Consider the following 20,728-nt stretch of genomic DNA (forward strand, 5'->3'; position numbering starts at 1 on the left):
TCTACATTCTTCCCCAACTTTTTGCTCCTGTCTTTTCCTCATTTTCCTGCAATGTTTTTTCCCTATAGTGTTTCTTATACAGTAGGTCTTTTGCTCATAAAATCAGAGCGTTTGTTGTCTGAAAATATTTTAAACTCCCCATCATTTTTGAAGGACAGTGTTCTAGTTTGCTAGCTGCCAGAATGCAATATACCAAAAATGGAATGGCTTTTTGAAAGAGGAATTTAATAAGTTGCTAGTTTACAATTCTAAGGCCGAGAAAATGTCCCAGTTAAAATAAATCCATAGAAATGTCCAATCAAAGGCATCCAGGGAAAGATACCTTGGTTCAAGAAGACCAATGAAGTTCAGAGTCTCTCTCTCAAGTGAAAAGGCACATGGCAAACACAGTCAAGGCTTCTCTCTCAGTTGGAAGGGCACATGGCAAACACGGTGTCATCTACTAGCATCTTCTCCTGGCTTCCTGTTTCATGAAGCTCCCCAGGAGGCGTTTTCCTTCTTCATCTCCAAAGGTCGCTGGCTGGTGGACTCTCTGCTTCGTGGTGCTGCAGCATTCTCTGCTCTCTCTGAATCTCTCATTCTCCAAAATGTTTCCTCTTTTATAGGACTTCAGAAACTAATCAAGACCCTCTCAAATGGGTGGAGACATGTCATCCCCTAATCCAGTTTAGCAACCATTCTTAACTAAATCACATCACCCAGGGAGATGATCTCATTACAGTTTCAAACATACAGTATTGAAGAGAGATTATTCTACCTTTATGAAATGGAATTTATATTCAAACATGGCTTTTCTTAGGGGACATCCTTCCTTTCAAACCAGCACAGACAGTTTTGCCAGATACAGAATTCTTAGTTGGCAGTTTTTCTTGTTCATATCTTAAACATATTATACCACTGCCTTCTTGCCTCCATGGTTTCTGCTGAGAAATCCACAAATACTCTTATCAAACTTCCTTTTTACATGATGGATTGCTATTCTCTTGTGATCCATCTTGAATGCTTTCAGAATTCTTTCTTTGTCTTTGACATTTGACAATCTGATTAGTAAGTGTCTTGGCATAGCTCTATTCAGATCTATTTTGTTTGTTTGTGGAGCGCTGTGTTTCTTAGGTCTGCAACTTTATATCTTTAGTAATAGTGAACCAGAGGACAGGAATCTGAAATCTTATACACAAAAGAACAGAAAGGTAAAAGAATGGAAAAATATGAGCACAGTCTCAGGGAAATGAATGACAACATATAACATGTAAATATATATGTTCTGGGGGCCCCAGAGGGGAAAGAGAAGAGAAAAGTGGCAAACGGAATAGTAGAGGAAATGAACAATGAACATTTCCCATTTCTTATTAAAGGTATAAAGTTGCATATTATTCTGTTTGCCACTTTTCCCTTCTCTTTCCCCTCTGGGACCCCCAGAACATGTATATTTATATGTTACATGTTGCCATTCATTTCCCTGAGACTGTGTTCATATTTTTCCATTCTTTTACCTATCTGTTCTTTTGTGTGTAAGATTTCAGATGTCCTATCCTCCTGTTCACTAATCCTTTTTATCGCCTCTTCAAATCTGCTGCTGTAAATCTCCATTGTGTTTTTCATCTCTCCTATTGTGCTTTTCATTCCAATAAATTTTGCCATTTGTTTTTTCAAGTTTTTGAATTCTTCTTTATGATTGCCCAATATCTTCTTTATGTGCTTCATCTCTTTGACATATCTTCCCTCAGCTCATACATTTGAATTTTGATTTTTTTTCTGGCGTGTTTGTTTGAACATCTTTAATTAGTTTTAACTCCTGTGTCTCATTCAAAGTATTATTTTGTTCCTCTGACTGGACCATATTTTCATTTTTCCTGCTATGACATAATTTTTTTGCTGATGTCAAGGCATCTGATTTCCTTGGTTAGTTTATTCTGGAGGTCTTTATCACTTTTTTACTTTTTTGACTCTTTGGTATCTATCTCTGTGTATCCTTTTCTTGGAAACAGCCCTTTTCCAGATTTCTCAGCTGACCCGACTCCAAAGGTCTCTTTTTTTCCTTCTTTTTTCCATCACCCATTTCCTCCTCTCTGCTCTAAGAAACTTTAGGGTTCCTTTTCTGTTTAATCTGTGCTCAGGCTTATAGTCATCAGTCAAAATTTGTTAATTAAAACCACAATTGGAGCTTGGTTGAGCTACCTTCCCTTGTTCCTAGTAGAGAATGCTTCTTTTTCCCATGGAGAATTGTCTCCAACAGAGTCTGTTGTTTCAGTGGAGCAGGAGTACCAGCTTCTGCAGTTTGTGGGCTTTGTTTGGAGTTCTACATCGTGATCTCATCTTTTCCCACCCATTCCAGGTGTATGTGTGGTACAGTCACAGATTTCCCTTAAGCAGTTGTTCCAGACAGTTCTGACTATTTACTTGACACTATAGAGGGTTAACTAAATTCTGCTTCTTCTTACACCACCAACCTGCCCCACCTTCTCTCTGAGTTAAGAATTATTTTTATTATATGATATGAAGTAGAATCCAAATCATTATTCTTTGTCATATGGATATCCGACTGTGTTGGTATGATTTATATAATTTTCTCGCAATTGAATTGTCTTTGTACTCTTCTAGAAAACCAGTTCACCATGAATGTACAGTCTTATTTTTGGATTTTCAACTATATTATGTTAATCTTTATGTCTAAGTTCATGCCAGTAGCATATTTTATTAATAAGTGCAGCACTTATTAGGTTTTCAAATTAAAAAGTCTGAGTCCTCCAACTTTGTTTTTGCACATCCTCTGACTTTCCATATGAATTTTAGGAACAGATTGGCATGTTCTTCAAAGAAACCAGTTGACATTTTGATAGAGGTTGTTTGCATCTGTAGATCAGTTTAGGGGGTATTCATATCTTAATAATATTAAATCTTCCAGTCTATGAACACTGGACATCTTTTCACTTATGGAGGTGTCTTTACTTTCTTTCAATATTGATTTATAGATTTTCCTATTTTAAATTTTAAATAAATTCTATTTATTAATATTTTATTATTTTGATATCATTGTAAATGGAATTGTTTCTTAATTTTGGTTTAGATTTTTCATTATTAGCATGCAGAAATGCAATTGCTTTTACTGTATGATATTGTAATCTACAACATTGCTGATCTCTTTTTAAGTTCTATTATTTTTAAATAAATTTTTTAGTAGTTGCATATGCAAGATCGTCCTCTGAAAACAGAGATAGTTATACTTCTTTTACAATCTGGATCCTTTAATTTCTTGTTCTTCCCTTATTTTCCTGACTGTGACTGCTAATACAAGGTTGACTAGAAGTAGCAACACATTTCATATATTGTTTGATTCACATTTCTAGTATTTACCAAGGACTTTTGTTTCTAAATTCATGAGGAATATTAGCCTGTAATTTTATTTTCTTTTGATGTCTTGGTCTGGTTTTTGGTTTCAGGGTAATACCGGCACTATAGGATAAGTTGAGATGTGTTCTATTCTCCTTAATTATTTAGAAAAGTATCTGAAGGATTGGTGCTAATTATTTTCAAATATTTGATAGAATGCACCAATGAAGTCATGCCTTCCTGCACTTTTCTCTGGAAGGTTTTCATTATTAATTCAATATTTTCCTTGCTATTGTTGTTTCCTGAAATTTTATTTCTTTTCAATTCATTTTCAGTATTTTCTTTTTCTCAAAGAATCTATCCATTCCATTTAGGTTACCTAATTTTTTGATATTGAGTTGTTTATAATATTCCCTTATGACAACTTTTACTTCCATAAGCTCAATAATAATGTCCCCACTTTTATTTCTGATTTTAGTGATTTGAGTGTTTTTTTTTTTTGGTCATTCTAGCAACAGATTGCCAATTTTATTAATCCTTTCAAATAACCCATTTTTTTTTCTCTTGCATGGGCAGGGACCGGGAAATGAACCCAGGTCTCTGGCATGACAGGCAAGAACTCTGCCTGCTGAGCCACATGGCCCGCCCTCAAATAATCTACTTTTGCTTGTATATTTTACTATTGTTTTACCATGTGCTATTCCATTGATTTTTCTAAAATCCTTGTTAATTACTTCCTTTCACCTATTTTGGGTTTCATTAGAGTTTTCTTCATATTGAAATATAGGATATTAATTTGATGTCTTTCTTTTTTTAATATATGAATTTAAGATATAAATTTTCATCTTTCATACTGCAGTAGCTGCATCTCATAAGTTCTGGTCTGTCAGTAATTTCATCCTGTTTCATCTTAAATTATGTTTAAATTTCCAAAATGACTACCTAGGAGTGTGTGATTTAATTTCCACATATTTGTAAATCTCTCTCTCTTACTGATTTTTAATTTCATTCCATGTAATCTGAGAACATACTTTGAATGATTTCAATCTTTTTGTAGTTATTGATATACATTGTCTATCTTGAAGAAGGTTCCATGTGAACCTGACAGGAATATGCATCCTCTTATTGTTAGGTAGAATGTTCTATAGATGTCTGGTCTAGATGGTTTATACTGTTTTCAAATCTTCTATTTCCTTGTAAGTCTTCTCTTTAGTTCCATCAATTGTCAGAAATGGGGAAGACTTGAAATCTATAGCTCTGATTGTTAAATTATCTATGTATCTCTTAATGCTGACAGTTTGGGACTGCAGGTGTATCCATGATATATTATTTTATCTTCTTGCTGGACTGATTTTTTTTTTGACATGGGCAGGCTCCAGGAATTGAATCCAGGTCTCTGGCATGGCAGGCAAGAATTCTGCCACTGAGTCACATTTGCACTGTCTTGGACTGATCATTTTATCATTGCACACCATGTCCTACTTTGTCTCCAGTAACAACTTTTGTCTTAAAGCCTATTTTATATAACAATAATGTAGCCAGTTCAATGCTTTTTTGGGTTGCTGTTCTCATACTTTATGCATTCTTTTGCTTTCAACCTATTTGTGGTAATTGATTCTAAAGTGTATCTCTTGAGACAGTATGTAATTGAAACCTGTTTTTTTTTCTTTTTCCTTTATTTTTCCAAACTTCATATTTTAATTGGAGTACTTAATCCATTTATATTTCATGTAATTACTGCTTTATGCAGTTGTATTTCAATCACATAGTTTAAAAAGTTTCCAAGCAAAAATACATCTACTCTAAATTATGTATTTATTGTACTATTTATTGTTTCTTCATGTGGATATAAACTGATTTCTAGTTTTCTTTTATTTTATTTCAAAAGAGTCCTATTAGAATTTTTTGTGGGGAAGCACTGCTAGCAAAAAATTTCTCTTAATTTTTATTTATCTTGAGATCTTGATTTGTTTTTGAAGGCTAATTTTGATAGGTATCACACTATTGGTTGACCATTCTTTTTATTTAGTTTTTTACACATGCAATTCACCGCCATAAGGCCTCCATGGTTCTCATGCTAAAATTACTGTTAATCTAACTGAGGATTTCTTGATCAAGATGAAAAATAGCTTCTCTTTTTGCTTTAAAAATTAACATATGAGGCTTTTCTGCTGCACTCCTGCAGGAAGCACACATGAGATCGGGGCATATTGAGGATATCTAAAGAGAGGAACTAGCCCCTTCCACCACTCTCCATCCACACCTGAAGCAACAGGAGCCATACTGCATTGAAGGCTGATTCCCAGAAACTTCTGGAGAGATGTTTTGCCCTGTTCTGAAAGTTCATCCGGAACAGAAGGAGGAGTTTGAGAGTGGTCCTTTTTGTTGGTCTTGGTGACTCAGGGTTAAAGATGCTTTTTGTTCAGTTGTTATTAGGTCTTTACAGAGACACTCAGAGTTCCATGGCTGAATGCTCTGCTATATACAGAGTCAACAATAACAGAGCTAATAACCTGAACTTGATTTACCTTCCTGGCCATGAGAGTTTGAGACTTCAGTTCTTAGAGCAATTTAAGGCTTCATCCAGGGCTATTGTATTTGCTGTGGATGGTGTAGCATTCCAGCAAGAAGTGAAAGATGTGGGCGAGTTTCTGTATCCAATTCTTACTAACAATATGAATCTGAAGAATGCACCATCTTTGTTAATAGTCTGCAATAAGCAAGATATTGCAATGGCAAAATCAGTAAAGTAAATTCAGCAGCAGCTTGGAAAAAAATCAATACCATATGAGTCACCCATTCTGCTGCTCCCAGAACACTGGGTCCCAGAATAAAGGCGAACAATTTGAATTCTCACAGTTGCCCCTCAAAGGGGAGTTCCTGGAAGGTAGTGCCAAGTTTGGAAGAGGAGACAGAGGCCTTGCTGACATCTAGGACCTAGAGAAATGACTGGCTGAAATTACCTAAGAGATTTATCTAAAGCAAAAGTCATGAATGTGTGTGTGACAGGCAGCTTTGGAAAAGGGGGTATGGTAGCTTGTTGTAGATAAAGAAGGGGTACACATTGTGATTAGATACATTTCCTTGCTCTGGAAACAAATTACTGTTGAAACTAGCTGGGTTTATTTTTTTCTTTCTTTTTTTTTTTATTAGTTCAGTTGTCTCTTTTTGCTCCCTTTCACAGTATAGTCATTTTTTAAATTGCCATTTTAAAACATCCTTATTTAGATATAATTCACATATCATTAAATTCACCCTTTTAAAGTGTATTACTCTGATTTTTTTAGTATGTTCTAGAATTGTGCAACCATACCATAAGCTGATTTTAGAACATTCTCATTCCCCCAAAAGTAGCCCCATACCCCTTAGTAGTCACTTCCCATTTCCCCTCACCCTCAGCTGTCTATGTCTATTTTCTGTCTCTATGGATTTGCTTATTCTAGAGATCTCATAAAAATGAAGTCATGCCATATGTGGTCTTTTGTGACTGGCTTCTTTTACTTTAGACAATGACTTCAAATTTCATCTGTGTTGTTTCATACATCAGTACTTCATGTATTCTTATTGCTGATTAGTATTTCCATTATATGGATGAACCACACTTTGCTTATCCATTCATCAGTTGATAGGCATCTAGATTGTTTCCAGTTTTTGCTTGTCATGAATAATACTGCTGTGAACATTGTTGTACAAGTTTTAGTGTGTTAGGTGTAGAGATAGTAGGAGTGGGCTACTGGGTCACGTGGTAACTCTGTTTAACACTTTGTGGAACTCCCAAACTGTTTCCACAGTGGTTGCACATTTTGCATTCCTACCAAAACTGTGCAAGTGTTCTAATTTCTCGCCAACACTTGTTAAGCCATCTTTCTGATTCTAGCCATCCTACTAAGTTTCCCTATTATTTTAACTTAAGAAAACAAACAAAACACTTAAAAAACATCAAAAATGGATATCTTAGCTTATCCATAGCCATATTTAAATAAAATATCTAAATAATCATTGTAAAGCCTTTTTTTGGTTTTATAAACTGATTTAAAATTAAAGCAAGGAAGGAAAAAAATCTACAGATATAGATATCAGAGTTTCTTAAATTCTAAATATTATACACTATCTTAAATATAATTTGATAAACTATCAAAACTGTGTACATTCTTAAAATATCAAGTAGAAAGTTATTACAAATATCAACTTTGCTATAGTAGTGATCTATGTTACTAAACATTTTCAAATTTTTGATTTCAAGAATTTATTCTATCTAATTGTACTATAGCTGCTTATAGTTTCTTTTGTTTATTTTTTTCCTTTTTACTATAAAATATAGCAAATACATACAAAGCCAAAAGAGAAAAAAACAATATTTTTCAATGCACACTTCAATAAGCACCTACAGAACAGGTCCCAGAGTTTGTCATGGGCTACCATTCCCTCATCTCAGATTTTTCCTCCTAGCTGCTCCAAAACACTGGAGGCTGTACCAGAGTCATAATAACAAAATCATACAGTATTTTTTTGTGTCTAAATTATTTCACTCAACATTATGCCCTCAAGGTTCATCCATGTCATCATATGTTTTGGAATATCATTTCTTCTAACTGTGGCATAATATTTCATTATATTATAAGGCACAGTTTGTTTATCCAATCATCTGTTGATGGGCACCTGGATTGTTTCCATCTCTTGGCAATTGCTAATAGTGCTGCTATGAATATTGGTGTGCAAATGTCTCTTCATGTTACTGCCCTCAACTCTTTTGGGTATATACTGAGTATTGGTATTTCCAGGTCATAGGGAAACTCAATATTTAGTTTTCTGAGAAATTTCTAAACTGACTTCCACAGTGGCTGAACCATTATATGCTCCCACCAGCAATGAATAAGTATTCCAGTTTCTCCAAATCCTCTCCAACATTTATAGTTTTTTGCTTGCTTAATAGCAGCCATTCTAATAAGATGAAGTGATATCACATTGTCATATCAAACAATACCATAAAATGATACTGACATTTATGACTGCTCAAATAATTTATTTTACCAGCTTTTTTTTCTTTATGCAACTTTGAACCAATGACTAGTGTCTTATCCTTTCAGTAGGGGTATTCGCTTTAAAATTGCTTGTATGGCAGGTCTAGTGATGTTGAACTCCCTCAGATTTTGTTTATATGAGAATGTGTCATTCTCTCCCAATTATTGACAGAAAGTCTCACCAGATATAAAATTATTTTAGTACAAGAAGTATTTCAACCCACTGCTTCTTTCCTCCATGGTTTCTGAAGAGAAATCAGGACCCAATCCCATTGGGACTCCTTGTATGTAACAGATTGCTTTTCTCTTGCAGCTTTCAGAACTTCCTCCCTGACCATGGAACTTGATATTGTAATCAATATATGATGGGGTATCTTTCCTTCATGTTTATCCTGTTTGCTATTCTCTGGCCTTGCTGGATGTGCCTATTCACATATTTTGCAGTTTGGGAAATTCTATGTCATTCTTTCTTCTGCCCTTTCTCTCTTTTGTCTCCCTCTTGGACACTCAAATCGTATATATTGACGCACTTGATGGTGTACCATACCTGTCTTAGATTCGCTTTGTATTCAGTATTCCTTTTCTCTTTCTGATCCTCACCTTGACTAGTTTTCAAGTAGACTAATTCTTCATCCTGCCAGCTTTAATCTCCTCTTGGAACCTCCTGGGCTTCTTCCATTTCATGTATTATGACCTTCAACTCCAGTAGTTCTGTTTGGTTCTTTTAAAAAAAAAGTCTATCACTTTATTAAAATTCTCATATTGCTAATTGTTAAGCTATTTTCTTATTCTTCTTCATCTGCTTGTGAATTGTTAAGATTACTCTTTAAAGGCTTTGTTTGGTGTGCCGACATTCTAGGCTTCTTCATTGGTATTTCCTGGATTTTCATCATTTTCTTTTGGATGGGCCATTATTTCCTGCTTCTTTGTTTGTCTTGTACTCTTTTGTTGCATAAAGATGACTCTGGGATATATTCTCTCAGATGCCTGTTTCTGGATTTTAAACCAGCCGGTGATAAGTCAAAGACTTTTTTGAGCTTCTGCCCAAGATCAAGAAGGTCTGATCAGGAAGGTCTGCCCAAGATAAACAGTGTGTGGAGATTTCCTTGCATTTCTGAGCCTGTGTCTAATCCTGTGTTTTTGTTTGGAACATTGTTTATAGGAATTTGGGTGTCCTCTCTCTCTCCCAAGAAACAGAACCCCATCTTTTCACCCTGGTGTTTGAAGCCAGGAAGACATTGCCCTAGATTGTCTCCATCTATAGATTCTTACACTCCTTTTGTTTTATCAAGTTGTTTTTACCTGGAGTGCAAATTCTAGGAGAAGGGGTATACTATAGAGGAATTTCCCATGTCAGTCTCTCCCCAGCTGTGAAAGGGTCATAGACCCATGAAATGGTTGCAGACTTGTGACCAAGAAATTGGGATTTATGGGATGATTTTGATTTCTGAATCATTATATAGATGTTCCTTTTTGTTTTCTGGTATATTGGAGTACACAAAGGGAAATGCCTGAAATCTCTGATTATAATCCAGATCTGTTATTGATTGTATAGCCTTTATCTCCTGTCCTTGTGATTGTAAAAAGATTGTGACCAACCTTCATTTGTATGCAGTTACTGAGTTTTCCAACTTTAGAGTCTTGTCATCACTAAAGACAGCCCCTAATGTTTACTAATTAAGGGTCTTGGGTCAATGCAGAGCTAACCCACCCCAAGTTCAAAGTTATTTTGATAACTGAGACTGGATCTAACCAAAATGGGTCCACCTGACATGCACAATAGCTTAGATTTTAACCTACAAGTTACCCATATTCCATTATAATACTAAAAATCACATCCATTATCATATTAAGGCTGCCATTTTCTTACATACATTCTGTGACTAAACATGCAACCAATCAGTGAATGTTCAATAATTAGATCACCTCTAATCACATCATCTGAAGCTACTGTGCTCAAAATCTGAAACTCGGCCCATCTTTTAATTCTATAAAACTATCAGAATTACTACAGTTGTGGGAGACAGATTTTTGGCGAACAGGCCATCTGCTCTCCAGCTATACAACTAGTAATGATTTCTTTTTTCTTTCTTTGAAACCCCACTGTCTCATGAATGCTTCATTTGAGCACATGGGGCTAAAGAATCTACTACCCTTGTCTTGTAACAAATTGACTCCAAAGTGCCTTGGAGAAAGGATGAAGCAGGGTGTACTACTTCCCAAAGTCAAACTCACACTGACATCCCAGAAAATGCAGCCCCTCAACCAGCTGTTCTCCTTTGTAAACACTACATCCCCAATTCTCCTCTGCTGCAGCCCCTCTCCTGGGTAGGCTGGAATAGTCACTACTCTCAGAGTTGGGCCCTCAGTGATCCAAAGTTGCTGATCAAAATCAATGATCTGTGATCACTGTGATCATCTGTGCTCACCCATGGTCTTAGGGAAGATTTGTATGCCTCTTTCTGGCATTAGTGACCTAGCCAGGGACAGGTCCCCAAGGTGGCTTGCCACCAGAGTGGGGAACGAATGCCAGTAGCTTTGCTAGGAGAGAGCAATCTATTTTTCTTAACCATAATTTATCAGTCCTTTCTTCCCACTCTTATCTGAATGCTGTACAGTGTTCTTCTAGAATGTGAAGTTCCAAAATAGTTGTTCAGAGGGTTCCTGCTTGTTTAATACTTGTTTGGTGGAAGGGCTTGGTCCCTGCACTCCCTAGTCTGTCATCTTCACACAATACCGCTTGTAATTTAAGCTAATTCTTATATTCACTCTCTATATTTCCTACGATCATACAATTTTGATATTGGATATTTTCTAAAACTTAATTTAAACTCAAGAAAAGAATTTGGTATCTATAAATGGTGGTGATAATTAAGGATTAGTTTATGCTGATTAATAGAATATACAAAATCATCCCATCAGGATGGATATTTATGCTAAAAGCAGTAAAAAATGTCATTGCTTACATTGAAATGGTGAGTATATTAATCCCATAAAGACATTTAATTAATTTGATTTATGAAATGCTACAGTTATTTTGAAGTATATATTAATTGTGCAACATTTCCACTGTTAACCTGAGTATGTTATACTTTCTATATGTATTAAAACAGGTACTCAATAATTTTATGTTAATAATGCAAAATCCAAGAGGGTGATTGCTCATTTAAATGCAAATCAATCCTATTTAGATAAAGAGCATACAACAGATTAAATATTACTTTTGCAAAAACTTTATTTCTGATATAATTCATTCACCAGAAATTAGGGTTTTTATGTGGCTACAGTAGCCTGAGCTAATAAAATTGCTTAAAACACATTGACTTTATGTTTTTTGAGTGGCATATTATTTCTACATAATTTGAATCTGAAAAGATAATTAATTTTACCTTTTCTGAAAAAATTTAAATTCTCAACCAGTTTTAAATAATAATCCTACATAATAATATATTCATTTTTAAATTAATTTTACACTTAAGGTTGAAGAGTATTTCCTAATAGAACGTATGATTTTGTGAATAAAGAAATTTTGTGTTGCTGCCTCTGCATGTTCTGGGCCAAATTAAGAGGCAGACCTAGGTTTTCTGCCTGGCCAGCACTTTCCTCTTGTGTATTTAAAATGTGTCCATCCTCAAACCACAATCCTGCTCTACTTGTTTTTAGTGTACTTTATCTAGGACATGCATTATTGTCACAGGTCTCTGGTTTCTCTGCTAAAACTAGACCACTTTATCCCCAATGCATCAATAGGTGCTTAAATAAAGCTGTAACTCATAAGAAGAGTGCCATAGAAGTTGTCATATAGGTGTTTTAACATAGTACTTATCATATGCACTAACTTACAAGAATCTAAGTTCCTTGCGTCCTAGATGTTTAAAATTGCTCAAGGTCTCCAAATATCTCTTAAATCACATAATATTGAGGTTTATTTCTTTACCAGTAATGTCAGTCATAATAATCTTATAAATGTGATTTGTTAAATTAAAATTGATGAAGTGAAAGAAGTCTTAAGGTTGATTTTATTTGTTTTCCCTCTATGATATAGAGTTTAAAAAATGCTTATCTAGATAGATTAATTAAATATTACAAATGCCTATATTTAAGACTGATTGAAGAGATTTGCAACGATGTATAAAATTTTGAAACCCTCACTATAACATATAGCTATTTCTTTTTATGCATTTATGGGCAAAGGAAAGAGAAAAAGTCAATGAATGAAATTGCCCATTGTTCTTTCAACAAAGTGCATCTTTTTCTATTATGGTAAATTTCCTTTTCCCTTTCTGAGTGAATATATATATATATATATATATATATATATATATATATATACATACATTATTATATATTTATATATATATAAACAATTAAAGGCTATAACAACTAGCAGGAAATTTAAGTATGAGTTTCAATCCCTATGGTTAAGATATACTTTCAAGTGTTCTAATTTCTAGGAAAATGTTGCATAATACCAAAATCTACATATTATATTATGTCCTTCATTATATTTATATACCCTGGATTTGCAAAAGCAGCCTTACAGTCAAGTTTTATTTCCACTTGATGCCACGTTTGCCACCATGTTATTAGGTGTTATTTCTACACTTTTGTCTATATTCCTTATATATTCTATCACCTGTCAATTCAGTGTACCTAATTGTTTCCCTCATCACTTTGTTTGGATCAGTTCCCTCAAAAAGAACTAGAATCAAGATCAGAGACAAGTTACAGTGGTACTGATTTGTGTTTTTATATATTTTAAGAATCTAACAGAGGTTTAAAGTAGTGGGATAAGTTTTAGTCATTTCTCTGTAGCATAAATATGCAGCGTCTACTGTATGGAAATTAAAACTATGAGGATTCAATGCCCAAAGGAATGCGTTATAAATGAAAAGCATATGATGTGGTGTTCATGTACTAGGAACTGAGTCATCAAACCAAACATAAAACTCTCCAAGGCAGTAAGGTTAAAAAAAAAACACAAATGAAGAGAAATGCAAAAATCTGCACATGTAGCAGTCATGAAATGCCTACTGTTTTCTTCTAACATTGTGAATTTCATTTATAAGATTGTTGGAATATGATATAGCTTAATGTCTCACAGGATTTGAATATTTTATAACTGTACTTTATTCAATAATGAATCAGGCTAGAGAGTCTTCTTATCCACTTGATTATTAAAACCTTCCTCTGATGAAGTCACCATCTGGTAAGCATTCACATGTGACACAAATATCTTCATGTTTTTTGCTCACTTAAAAAAAACTATCCACATACTCTTTCCAGAGCTCTTTGTCACCAGCTTTCCAATTGTGCCCCTTCTGAGTTCCTGGCCATCCATCCAAACCTTGAGCAACAGTCCGTGAGGCAACATCCAACACACCGCTGGCCAGTTCTCCATCCAAGCAAAGTGTAAAACCAGGTGAAGTGCTTGAATTTCTGCCTACTGGGAGGATTTTCCCTCACCACTGTCCTTCACAACATACCAGAAAGGGGATGTAGTGCTGCAGTTTTCCACTTTCATGGGGTGCCTGCATATCCTGAAAAACCTTCTGTAAAACAGGCCTGAGTTTTCTCTTCCTCAGTCAACTTATTGTAAGGAACTACCCATGAAGCCATTGCTCTGGGCTCAGAAAAAGAAAGTGTAGTGGCAGAGGTATGTGCCATGGGTATTTGGGCCACTTCTTTATGTAATTTTCTTGTGCCATCCAGACCTACTTGAGCCCTATCTTTTATATACCATTTCCATTTTATGATACAACCAACGTTATGGCTTTGTGGGTAAGACAATACCCATCTCATGATAGACAAGTCAGGTCTCATGGTAACTTGGTGGCACATTATTAAGCATTCAGTATCTAAGGCCCAGTTGCAGGCCAAAAGCTGTTTCTCAAAAGAATAGTAATTTGCAGAGGATGATAAGGCTTTACTCCAATATCCTAAAGGCCTGTATTGTTATTATCCTATACAGCCTTGCCAGATGCTCCAGACAGAAAATGTATTTGCCTGACACCCCCAGCACCATTGATTCTGCTGTATCACATTGTCCAAGTGGCAGAGCAGCTTGCACAGCAGCCTAGACCTGTCACAAAGTTTTCTCTTGCTCTGGTCCCTACTCAAAACTAGCAACTTTTGTGGTCATTTGGAAAATGGGCCATAGCAGCACACCCAAATGAGGAAAATGTTGTCTCCAAAACCCAGAGAAGTCAACTAGGCATTGTACCTCTTTCCTGGTCACTTATCCTTCACATTAGAAGGGATATCTTGACATGTCTTGCACCACTGGACACCTAAAAATTTCACTGAGGTAGAAGGCCCCTGTATTTTATTGGATTTATCTCCCATCCCCTGACATGCAAATGCTGTAACATTAAGCCTAGACAAGTCACTACTTCTTGCTCCCTAAGTCCAACCAGCATGTTATTATCAATATAATGGATTGATGTCTTGTGAGAGAGAGAAACAATCAAGTTCCCTATGGACAAGAATATGACATATGGCTGAAGAGTTAATATACCCCTGATGTATGACAGTGAAGGTATATTGTTGGCCTTTCCAGCTGAATTTAAAGTGTTTCTGTAGATCCGTACTAGCAGTTATTGAGAATAATAGCCAAATGAATAGCTGCATATCGGGCACCAGGGGATGTGTTGATTTTCTCAATCAATGGTACCACATCTGGAACAGCAGCTGCGATTGGAGTCACCACCTGGTTGAGTTTATGATAACCCACTGTTGTCCACAAAGACCCATCTGTTTTCTGCACAGACTAAATAGGAGAGTTGAATGGTGATGTGGTGGGAATCACTCCCCCACCCCTGCATCAAGTCCTTAAGAGTGGCACTAATCTGGGCAATCCTTCCAAGAACCCAGTATTACTTCTGATTTACTATTTTGCTAGGTAGGGGCAATTCTAGTGACTTCCACTTGGACTTTCCTACCATTATAACCCTCACTCTGTGAGTCAGGGAACTAGTGTGAGGATTCTTCCAGTTGCTGAGTATGCTGGATCAGGAGCAAGGGCCTCACACACCGCCATGTGCCTTCCCAGCTGACAGAAAAATCTTGGGCACCATTCAGAGTTTCTTTGGTGTTAAGGCATATTTCTTTGTATGCCTTATATTAGACATTTTTTTTTAAGTTCTTAGATATATAAACTCGTAACTTAATAAATCCCCCTTATAAAAACCATTTCATTTCTGATATTTTGCCTTCTGGTAGCATTAGCAAACCAAAACAACTCCTCAGATAGCTCATTACTAGTGCATAGAAACACTATTGATTTTTGTATATTTATCTTGTATACTGCCACTTTGCTAAACTTGTTTATTAGCTCTAGTAGCTTTGTTACTATTTTTTTCAGGATTTTCTCAATATTGGATCATGTATTCTACAAATTAGTTACAGTTTTACTTCTTCCTTTCCATTTTGGATGGCTTGTAGTTCTTTGTCTTGCCTAATTGCTCTGGCTAGAACTTCTAGCACAATATTGCATGTCAGAGGTGACAATGGGCATCCTTGCCTTGCTCCCAATCTTAAAGTGAAAGCTTTCAGTCTCTCACCATTGAGTAGGTTGTTAGTTGTGGATTTTTCATATATGCCTTTTATCATACTCAGGAAATTTTCTTTACTTTTTATTTTTTGAAGTCTTTTTTTATCACAAAAGGATGCTGAATTATGTCAAATGCCTTTTATGCATCAATCAAGATGATCACGTGGTTTTTCATTTTTGATTTGTTAATGTGACATACGGCATTCATTGATTTTCTTCTATTGAACCACACTTGCACACCTGGGATAAAACCAACTGATTCCTGGTGTATTGTTCTTTTAATAGGCTGGGTTAGATTTGCAAGTATTTTGTTGAGAATTTTTGTATCTATACTCATTGGAGAGGTTGGTCTGAGGTATTAGGGTAATGCTGGCTTCATAAAATGACTTAAGTAATGTTTCCTCTCCTTCAATTTTTTAGAAGAGCTTAAACAGGAATGGTAGTTTTTCTTTTTGGAGTGCTAGGTAAATTCATCTGTGAAGCCACAGGTTATTGGTAGGCTTTGATGATTGGCTCAATCACTTTATTTGCGATTGTTTGTTGAGTTCTTCTATTTCTTTTTGAGCTAGTACAGGTTGCTCATGTGCTTCTAAGAAATTGTTCATCCCATCTAAGTTGTCTCATTAATTTCTGCTGTAATCTTTGTTAATTCTTTTCTTCTGCTTGCTTTAAGTTTAGTTTGTTATTTTTCTCCAGTTTCTCTATTTGTTCATTTAGGCCACTGGTTTTAAATTTTTTTTCCTTTGTAATGTATGTGTCTATACCTATAAGTTTTCCTCTCAACACTAACTTCATTGCATCCCATAATTTTGATATGCTGTCTTTCATTTTCACTCATCTTGAGATATTTAGATTTCTCTTGCAATTTCTTCTCTGAACCACTGATTATTGAAGATCATATTGTTTAACTTCCATACTTTGTGTATTTTCCAGTTCTCTATTTGTTATTTATTTCCGGCTTCATTTCATTAATGTCGGAGAAAGTGTTTTGTGTACTTTTAATCTTTTGAAATTTATTAAGACCTGTTTTGTGCCCCAGCACATGGTTTATCCTGGAGAATATTCCATGAGCATTTGAGAAGAATGCATATCCTTCTGTTTGGAAGTGCAATGCTCTATACGTGTCTCTTAGGTCTAGTTCATTTATCATATTTATGTCATTTACAAGAGCTGGAAGATTTTCAGCTATTATTTACTCAAGCATTCATCCTGGCCCCTTTCCCTTTTCTCTTCCTTCTGGGACCACCATGATGAGTATGTTTATCTGTTTTTGTTGTCAGTCAATTCCCTGAGTTCCTGCTTAATTTTTTCCATTTTTTTACTCCATTGTTTTTTGTCTGTTCCAATTTGTTTGGTCTGCCTTCTACCACAGTGATTCTTTCTTACGCCTCTTCTAATCTGTTGTGGTGGGTCTCCATTACACTTTGACTTTCATCTACAGTGTCTTTTATTTCCATAATGTCTGTTATTTTTCTATGTATTCTTTCAAATTTTTCTTTATGCTCTTCTAGTTTCTTCTTAATATCCTTTATTTCTTTGTACACATTTTCCTTCATTTCTTTGACTTGATTCAGGAAATTTGTTAGCACATTTTTGATTAGTTGTTCCACATTCTTTGTCTCCTCTGACTTTTTGATTTGTTCCTTTGACTGGGCCATTTCTTCTTGAGTTTTAGTATGACATGCGACTTTTTGCTGATATCTGGTCGTCTGATTATCTTGGTGGGTATATTCTGAAGATTTCTCACTCTTGTCTAGGATTTAGTTGTTGCCTGGGTTTACATTAGGGTACTGTGTTGCCAGTAGAGTAACCAGTATTTCTCATCCAAAACAGGGCTGGGGACCTGTGCAGAGTGTGTAGACCAGCTCCGTTGGACTTAGGATATCATCTTGAGAGGCTCTGAAAAGCGCTGCAGTTTTCACCTGCACTTTCCAAGATGACCAGCAGATGGCACTGCTCAGTGACTTAAACATCTTCAGAAGTTATTTACCTTCCCCGAACTGCAGCATCTCAATGGGTGGGGTTCCTGTGTCCTCATTTTGCTAGCTAAAGTCTGACTCAGTGTGGAGGTGTGTCCCCCAGTTTACTTGTGACTGATGATTCCCCCAGCCACCCCAATGTGCAGCTATCCCCAAGGCGAGGATATGGACGCCCACTGCTATTGCCCTTAAAAGTGGGGGATGGGCACCAGGACAAAGCGCTGGAATACAGTGTCCGTCCATTTTTTATCACACTCTTCATGTCTCACTGACTTGGTCCTTGGAATGTCCTTCTTGTCTCCCAGGACCCCAAACCGTTGATTCGGACAGCGTCTGTCTGGTTACTTGTTGCTTTGGGAAGAATTTCTGCCATTCCCTCCATCTTCCTCCATTTTGGAAACTCCTTCTTGTTGCCCTTTTATATTCCATCCTCCCCAGTGGTTTAAGTCCTTTTGTGACTACCTGGATGCTTGGTTCTTGTGTACAGAAATGGGTGTGGATTTGTCTCACTGCTGTGAGAGATTTTATAGTCTGTGTCTCCCGCAGGAGATGGGAGCCCAGCTGGAACCGAGCTGTATGGGGCTGAGTGAGGGATGGGAGAGAGGACTGACCTGTCTGGGGTAGAAGTTTCCTACCTGATGTAATTTTCTCTTTCTTTGACTCAGCCTCTGTGGGATCCTTCTCCAGGAAATACTTTCCTCCAGAGCTCTGAAGAAGTTAAAGTTGCTTTTTATTTTTCTGCATCTCTAGGAAGTGATTTTCAATAGCTGTTTATGTTGCCATGGTGATGCCATGTTCTCTCTTGTAGCTCTCTAATGTTTCACCATAAGGACTCTCTAATAATCGTACTGGGAAAGAGGGACAGAGAGGTGTACAGAAAGAAGAGAGAAGCAGAGAAACAGAAGTACTTTAGATAAATTGTATCCCAGCTGAATTAAGATTGTTCTTATTCCTATCACTGAAAGCCTTACAGAGAAAGCCACAGAGAGAGAAGACACAGGAGTAGCCAGAAACTAAAAATCAATGGAACATGGGAAAGAAAGAAGAAGGTGACATCATGTGCATTGTCATATGATTAAATAGCCAAGAAGCACCCTAAACAAGTACCCTAAATGTTTCTTCATTTTAGGATTAGAAGGGTTCCAATGCTTATATAGATGTCCAATATTTACATATATTTCCTCGTACTTTTGTTTCTTATATCTTTTCTCACAACTTACAAAATTAAATTAATATTTAATTAAAATATATTTTGTGCTTTATAGACATAAATTGAGTCATAATATAAATAAACAAATGCAAATGCAACCCATAGAAAAAATACATATTATATTTACAGATTATGTACTTCACAAAGTAAAGTGAGATGTTCAGTAATAAAAGAAATTATGTCCTTAATGTCCTTTTTAATTAAATCAAGATGAAGTATCTGCTTTTTGGTGGCAGTAAGCATGAACCCTGTGCTTTAACTCATTATCTAATTTTCCATTTACTACTTAATCTGATGGAAAAGATAATATTGTTCCAGGAAGGAATAAAACTTGTTCAAGTCGTACATGTGATATGTGGTAAAGCCAAAATTTAAAAATAAGTCTGCTAGATTTCATGGTCTCTGCTCTTCCCACAATGATAGGCTACCTCCCTTCATAAAATATATTCAATGAGCAAACTCCACCAATACCCACATTTAACTTAATTACAAGAATAATTATCTGTATTTCAAAAAAATGCAGTATTTCCCATTATAGAAAAGAAATTAAGTTTGTGATTCTGTGGAAAATAACACCAGATATACATACCAGAAAGAAAAAAATGAATTGTTAAAATATCCATAATAGAAAGTTTTGTAACTAATTATATTTTAGTATGAAACATTACAAATGTTACTTTAGTATTTTAAACCTTTAGCCAGAGTCATCCTATATAATCACATAATGAGAAAAATATGATCTGATTTGGGGGAAACAGAATGAAAATTTATAAAAACATGCTATTTTCACTTAAACTGTAATCCTTTTTAAAATATCTTCAATATAATAGTGTCATTAAATCACAAAAATGGAAACTGTGCTAACAGTAGGATGCTATTTTTTATTGGGGGCAAACAGCAGGGTTGCTGCTAATGAGAACATAATCAACTGATCAGCAAAAGGTCAGCCAAAAGAGCTCTTTATCCCACCCATGGTGGCATATTGCACTGAAAAACTGGACTCATATGGCTATATTATTAGGAATAGTCTCTATTATGAGGAACATGTAATTGCAAAATCCACATTTAGTTTGGTGCAAATTAGTTAGAAGTTAATTTCTCTCTCTAAAAGGGATATTAGCCTAATTTTGGTTGACTTTTTTCACTGTTTATTTTCAACACCGATTTTATATGTAAGTGAATTCTTCATTCATAAAGAGAAAGGAGTAATCAAAATAGCAATATCATTTATCGTGCACTAATTTTCTTAAATGAACTGGTCTAAGCACTTTATAAGCATCTTTTATGTTACAGTCACAAGACGAACAATTCCAGTGGCTAAATTTTATTGTTTTTCAGCAGATTTTTGACAATTGTCTTGGAGTTTATATAAACTCACTGAATGTTTGATTAGACTTGCCTTACTGTGATATCATGATTATTAGGTTCAAGTATTTGGAATATAAATTCACAGGAAACCATCGATTATAACAACTGAAATTCTGTACTTATAAGGGCAAAATTTACCAAAATTTATTCGAACTAATTTTAAAAACAAAGGTAAAAAATGAGTGGTGGTGGGTGGGAAAAACATATCAGGGCATCTAATTTTTTCCAAACTGAATCTCTATATTACCTGTGTTTTTAATTCAATGAA

General features: G+C 35.5%; 1 long non-coding RNA gene and 1 pseudogene across 1 annotated transcript in view; both read left to right on the forward strand.

Moving 5' to 3' along the window:
- The first annotated feature begins 4,491 nt into the window (after positions 1–4,491).
- Positions 4,492–6,297, forward strand: LOC143647686 (signal recognition particle receptor subunit beta pseudogene; annotated as a pseudogene).
- A 12,329-nt stretch (positions 6,298–18,626) lies between these two features.
- The window catches only part of LOC143647963 (uncharacterized), a 46,834-nt gene continuing 44,732 nt past the window's right edge, over positions 18,627–20,728 (forward strand). The window contains exon 1 of the long non-coding RNA XR_013158282.1: positions 18,627–18,786. This is a non-coding gene — a long non-coding RNA (uncharacterized LOC143647963). The remainder of the gene's footprint in view (positions 18,787–20,728) is intronic.

Source organism: Tamandua tetradactyla, chromosome 10 (genome assembly GCF_023851605.1).
Source record: "Tamandua tetradactyla isolate mTamTet1 chromosome 10, mTamTet1.pri, whole genome shotgun sequence".
Lineage (NCBI taxonomy): Eukaryota > Metazoa > Chordata > Mammalia > Pilosa > Myrmecophagidae > Tamandua > Tamandua tetradactyla.